Source organism: Crotalus tigris, unplaced genomic scaffold, assembly GCF_016545835.1.
Source record: "Crotalus tigris isolate CLP2741 ecotype Arizona unplaced genomic scaffold, ASM1654583v1 scf7180000017638.2057652, whole genome shotgun sequence".
Lineage (NCBI taxonomy): Eukaryota > Metazoa > Chordata > Lepidosauria > Squamata > Viperidae > Crotalus > Crotalus tigris.
The window spans coordinates 1,948,950-1,955,944 of record NW_024096531.1 but is presented as its reverse complement, the minus strand read 5'-3'; positions in this window follow the sequence as shown (position 1 = coordinate 1,955,944).

The window sequence follows — 6,995 nt, the reverse complement described above, 5'->3', positions numbered from 1 at the left end:
CTTCCCTTCTGCATCAGTGAATAGAGCATGGTTGGATAACCGTCATATTAAAGTATTGTCCATAAAGTCTATTTGCTATTATTTGGTCCCTGACTTCATTGAACTCAAATACTTGTTATATCCTTCCTGACTATCAAAGCAATGCCTTCTTTGTTTTTCATGTCCTGAGTGATACTGCAAACATTATGATCTTCTGACTGCAAGTATCCAATCCCAGTCCATTTCAGCTTGCCGATGCCTAAAATGTCTACATGTAATCGATTTATTTCATCTTTCACATTCATACTTCTGGTAGTTCTTTCTCAGTAGCATATTGAATACCATCTGACTTGAGATGTTCATCATCAGGTACCATATCATCAATCACTTCACATTTTCTATCCATGTGGCTTTCTTGGTAAAATTGCAGCAATGATTTACTATTGTCTTCTCCTGTGCTGTATAAAATGATGCCTTTGCCATTGTCACTAAAGTGATCATCTGCTTCCAGCATCTTCCTATATCACTGCTGCCCAATATAGGTGCCTGCTCGCTTTAGCTGGGTAGTTGACACCTTGGGTGACTCTGCTTGGAAGTTATACCCTTAGCATACACGCCCAGTGTTCTTTATTCATCCCTCCCAAGAAACCCCCCTTCCACTGTGAGAAGACAGCACATCAGGACATTTTGTGTGTGTGTGTGTGTGTGTGTGTGTGTGTGCGCGTGCGCATGCGCGCGCAGAATTTTGCTCTTACCCATCCATTATTGTGGTAAATTCTAAATTTTGTTTTTAAGTTGCCTTATTTTCTGGAAAAATATCTGATCTTGTAAAGTGAATAAAAATTGACAAGAATAAAGTTCCACAAAAGGAAATGGATAGCAAATACATTTGACTTTTGACCCTGCAGTATTTTATCAGAACAAGCAGCCTTTGCCTTTCTCAGAGAAAGAACTCAATTCTCGTCTTCCAGTAGGCTGGAAAAGGCTAAGTGTTTTTCTAACATGCCCTCTCAGAAAACATGTATTGAATCTGGGTTTCTAAAGGTAACTCTTACACATACAGCATCTATTGACTTTTCCTTAAGTCAGTCTGAAAGCAAACATACATTCTGTATTGTCTCTCTTGTATGTGGTTGAATCCACAGTCTGGGAGGAAGGTCCTAGAGAAGAAGGACCAGTCTGCTTCGCTGCTAGAAAAGGAAACTTCAGTGCTACTACAGGGGAGAGTCAGAATACTGTACTGCAGCTCCAATAGGATTATGGTTCAAGAGGCAAATAGAGTCGATTTCATAACAATGCTCTGGCTTTATAGTCTAACAAATTGCTTGTTACACAGCTTCCTCCCAGACTGATTGCCTGTTTGTTCTCCATACTGTCAGCCCCAACATGCAGTTGGATGTTCTGTCCCACTATCTCTACATTAGTGTAAAACCAGTGTCGGGGGTGGGGGTGGGGGTGGGGATGAAATTGCACCAGGTTTCCAGTGCAAAATGTGGGTAGCCAGTCTGATAAACTGATTATTAATTATTTTCGTTTTAAAGGATTTTCACCCATTTCTGGATACTTCGCATCTCTTTCCACATGAACCTTTCTATCAATTCAGAAAACGTCTTTGACGCCCTGCTTTATTTGGTAATCTGGGCGAGTGCAGAACCGAAGGCCATTCCTGGGATGGCATGCTATGCTGCTTTTGACAGTCTCTCCCTGACCCTGGTGTTTCTGAAACTACTATATCTCTGAAACTCTGTATGAGGATTGCAAACAAATAACAGACGTGGAAAGGACCGTCAAGGTCTTCTACTCCACCTTCATGCTCAAATAGCAGCCTCTATACCAGGGGTGTCGAGCTCAATTTTATTGAGGGCCACATCAGCATTGTGGTGCCCTCAGGGGGCTGGATGGGCGTGGCTGCAGTGGTCACAGCTGACTGGCTGGGTGTGGCTGGGGTGGGCATAACCACCTCACCGTTGCTCGATGGGGGAGATACCTGTGGGAGCTGGGCAGGGTTGAGGGAGATCCAGGGGGTCTCTAATGGGTGGGATGGGTGGGTGGGCAGGAGACTCATCCTGCAGGGTGAGGTGAGAGTGCCGTTGCCGCAGGGCAAGGCAAGGTGATGGAATCACCCTCCCTCAACCCTACTCTGTCTCCTGAACAGAGCCTGGAAAAATACAGAAATTACCATTTGTTCAGGACAAATGGTACCAGCAGAGTAAGTCACAGAGGCAAGTGAGGCAGAATAGGAATAGGCAATGGGGGCTCCAAATTTCATGCCAGCATGGTTTTCTGCCAACTCAAGGATGGATGGGTAGCACATCACTCATTGAGGAAAGCTTCTAAGACAGGAAAAGATCCAGAATAGAAAATATGAATCTTTTCCTGTCTTAGAAGCTTTCCTCAATGAGTGATGTGCTACCCATCCACATGTAGAGTACTGCAAATTTTTTTTTAAAGTCTCCATCTTTACCAGGAATAACACAATATCACCTGTGAGGAAACTGTTGTCTCATCCCTGCTATTACTGTATCCCAGGTGCCTCATTGCAGTATTCAACAAGGAGACAGGGAATGTTGTAACGACTTACAGAAAGCACATTTACTGCCTGAAGCATCCCAACAGAGAAAGCTCTCCGTAGAGCTCCAGCCATCTCAGCTCTCTGAGTCGCAGTTTGCTGCAGTCCGTTTTGTCTGATGCTGGTGGGGACCAGGGCAAGAAACCACGTGCCAGTACTCATTAGGTTACCTTGTGCTCTGGTTTTAAGTATTCCATTGACACCACATTTTTTTCTTTTCTTTAGCAAGCTAAAGAAGTATTTTATTGGCTGTTAACGTTCTCTGCTCCCATCACACTCGTAAGTTCTGTTTCCACTGTGAGACAGGATCTCAGATCATCCTAAGTTATTTATCCAATTTCTAAACTGCCCCATCTCAAAAAAAGAAAAAGTACTGTGGGTAGTGTTATGTCCCGAGCCTTGCAAACGGGCTCGGGGCGTTTGCAGGCAGTCCCGGGCAGGTGCAAGCTGCCCGGGACCAGACAGGCTGTCGCCAGCGCCTGTGCGCATGCACGGGTGCTGGCGCGGGAAAAGTAACACATTGACCCGGGAACTGCCTATATAAGAGGCTAGGAGCTTTTGGGCGTTGCTGAAGCCTTCACTTGTAAGCTGAACACAGAATAAAAGGAAACCTGAGAACTACAACTGCTTCTCGCGTCTGCTTCCCGCCAAGGACTCAACACTGGCGACGAGGATGGGATGCCTTACATCGCCTGGAAAGAAAGAGGTGTAAGCTTACCCAAGTGAGTCCTGAGTGGCGGAATGACGGAACGGCGTTGACTCGGCAGCTACCCGCCAATCCAGTGCGCATTCGGGGGTAGGCTGACTGATAGACCCATCTCCTGAAATGGCAAAGGTTGGAAGGCTTTCGGAGTTCGACGTCTCACATCCAGAGCGGTGGGAGTCCTACGTAGCCAGGGTGGAAAATTACCTCAAGGTGAACCAAGTGAGGGAAGATAGCTTGAAGGCTGCCACCCTGCTTTGTGTCTGCGGTCAAGACGCCTTCGAAATCGCAGAGAACCTTGCAGCATCTGTCCCATTAGAGTCTGTCAGCTACGCAGATCTAAAGAAGCTATTGAAGGAGCACTTCCAGCCCAAGATGTCCGTCGTTGCATGGCGCCACACCTTCGAGCAGAGGGATCAACGATTCGGAGAGTCGGCCAAGGAATACATCGCCGCATTGAGGAAGGCCGCCAAGCACTGCGAGTTCAAGGACCTCGAAGAACGACTGAGGGACCGATTCGTGTGTGGTTTAAGGCATCAAGATCTACAACAGAGGCTTTTCGCCAAAGAAGACTTGTCCTTCCAAGATGCCTTAAGAGAGGTCACCGCAGAAGAAGCAGCAGGCGGCGCCATCAAAAACATGCAGCCGATCAGGAACAGTCCAGATGTTGCATCCGTGCACCAAGAGGACGTCCAAGGGAACTCCGAGGAGGATCCGGACGAGGAAGTCGACCGTCTCCACCCCACGAAGGAAGGGAATCAGAAAGGAAGCTCTGCAGTTCCCCTCAAGTGCATCGGCTGTGGAGGTCGCCACAGGAGAACCGACTGCAAGTTCCGCTCCGCTATCTGCCAGGCGTGCGGAAAACAAGGACATATTGCAGCTGTGTGTCTGGGCCGACGAAAGGTACAACCTCAGGAAGAACTGCGCCTGAAAGGTACCAGGGTCCCCAGCCAGAATAGGGTAGGTTTTTGCGCTTCGCGAAAGAGCATCTTCAGGACAGGCACACACAAGCCCATCAAGAAAAAGCTGTCACTCAAGGTGAAGCTACAAGGGGTTCCATTAACTATGGAACTAGACACGGGGTCTGCCCTTTCAATCATATCCTTACATACATTTAGGAAGATTTGTTCCGGCAGTGGAAATCAGGCTAAATTAAGGCCTTCTGACATTGTGTTAACAGACTTTCAAAATTCGAGAGTGTGTGTTAAGGGGGAGGCCACCCTTAACGTACAGTATAAGAATTTTGAAGGTCCACTAGACATATTAGTAGTAGGGGGTGAACGAACGAGTCTCATAGGACTCGATTGGTTTGAAGCCTTGGGGATACACGTCACGGGGCTCAACAGCTTACAAACACTCGACCTACAGGAAGTCTGCAAAGAATTTGCAGATGTCTTCAGCCCCCAGCTGGGCACATTCCAGGGACCTCCTGTGTCCTTAAAACTAGACCCCACTGTCACACCCATTAGAATTAAAGCAAGAAGGGTCCCTTTTGCTTTAAAGAGTAAAATTGACACTGAGTTAGACAAACTGATCCAACAGGGAATCCTAGAACCTGTTGATTCCAGCCCTTGGGAGACCCCCATTGTCACGCCTCTAAAGGCAAATGGGGACATTCGCATTTGTGCTGATTACAAATGCACACTCAATAAGGCATTGCAGCAACATGCCTATCCTGTTCCTGTGGTCAGTCACATCCTGGCCTCTCTCAAGGGGGGGCGTGTTTTTGCAAAGCTTGACCTAGCTCAAGCATATCAACAGCTGCCTGTTGATGATGATGCTGCTATAGCTCAGACTATTGTGACCCACAGGGGAGCCTTTAAGGTAAAAAGGCTACAGTTTGGAGTGAATGTCGCTCCTGGGATTTTCCAAAGCGTAATGGAAAACACACTACGGGGCATACCGGGGGTTTGCCCCTACTTTGATGATGTCTTAATTGCAGGAGACTCCACACACATTCTAGCTGAAAGGCTAAGGGCTGTTCTGTTAAGATTCAGGAAAACAGGCCTCAAGCTCAAAAGAGACAAATGCAAAATTGGGGTGCCTTCTACTGAATTTCTGGGATTCAAAATTGATGCTGCTGGGATTCACCCTGCTGAATCCAAACTAACTGCCATTTTAGAAGCACCTAGGCCAAAGTCTAAGGCCGAACTTCAGGCCTTTCTGGGCCTCCTGAATTTCTACAATTCCTTTCTTCCACATAAAGCTAGTGTAGCTGAGCCTCTTCACAGGCTATTAGACAAACAAGCAGTGTGGCAATGGTCACAAACACATGAGGCTAGTTTCAATGAGGTCAAGGCCTTACTCACTTCTAACAGTGTACTTGCACACTTCAATGAGTCCCTTCCTGTGTGCATCGCTTGTGATGCTTCCCCTTACGGGGTAGGAGCTGTCCTGAGCCACCTCAGGTCTGATGGAACTCAGGTTCCTGTTGCATATTACTCCAGAACACTGTGTTCTGCTGAGCGCAACTACGCTCAGATAGACAGGGAGGCTCTGGCTGTTGTTGCTGGAATTAAAGAATTCCATGATTTCTTGTATGGCAGGCATTTCACGGTCTTCACTGACCATAAGCCTCTGCTGGGACTGTTTACCACACGTAAACAAACTCCCCAAATCATTTCCCCTAGAATGCTTAGGTGGTCTATTTTTCTGTCTGCATATGATTTTTCCTTACTCCACAAGCCTGGGAAAGAAATGGGCCATGCTGATGGCCTCAGTAGATTGCCCCTGCCAGTAGTAGAAGCTGACCCTGCGCCAGCTGTCAACATTCTATCCATCCAAGCCTTGCCCGAGTCCCCTCTGAATGCCAGGGATGTCGCCGCTGAAACAGGCACAGATCACACACTTTCTTGGGTTTTGTCTGGATGGCCTGAGCACTGCCCTAGTCCTGAGTTTCAGAGTTTCTGGTCCAAAAGGAACGAGTTGTCCACTTCTCAGGGTTGTCTGCTTTGGGGAAACAGAGTTGTCATTCCCACCTCAATGAGGACTAGGATCTTAGAGTCCCTCCACGAGGGTCATCCTGGCATTGTTCGCATGAAGGCCCTTGCGCGCAGCCACTTGTGGTGGCCTGGTTTAGATAAGGACATTGAGGCTAAGGTGCATGCATGCCACCTGTGCCAGCGCTCTCGCCCAGAGATGCCCCAAGCTCCTGTGCATAGATGGGAGGATACACAGTCCCCATGGTCTAGGGTGCACATTGACTACGCTGGGCCCTTTCAGGGCCAGTTCTTCTTGGTCCTCGTTGACAGTCATTCAAAATGGCTTGAGGTTGTACCTGTCTCATCCACCACCACTGCAAAGACTATTCAGGTACTGAGGGGGATTTTTGCTGCACACGGGCTCCCAGATGTCATCGTGTCTGACAATGGCCCTCAATTTACTTCCTCCGAATTCCAAGCTTTCTTACAGGCTAACATGATTCGTCATGCCACGTCTGCACCCTTCCACCCGTCCACCAACGGTATGGCTGAACGCATGGTCCGCATCACAAAGGACGCCTTGAAAAGACTCACCTATGGGGACTGGCATCACAGGTTGGCTGACTTTCTCCTTTCTTACCGCACCACACCGTCCACTTCTACAGGGAGAAGCCCAGCTGAACTTCGCTGGGGGCGCAAACTTACTACGAAGCTTGACCGGTTGCATCCGGACAGACTGCCTTCATCTACCTCACATCCTAGGGCACCTAGACAACTACTTGTGGGTGCCCCGGTTTGGCTCGCAATTACGGGCCTGGTCATA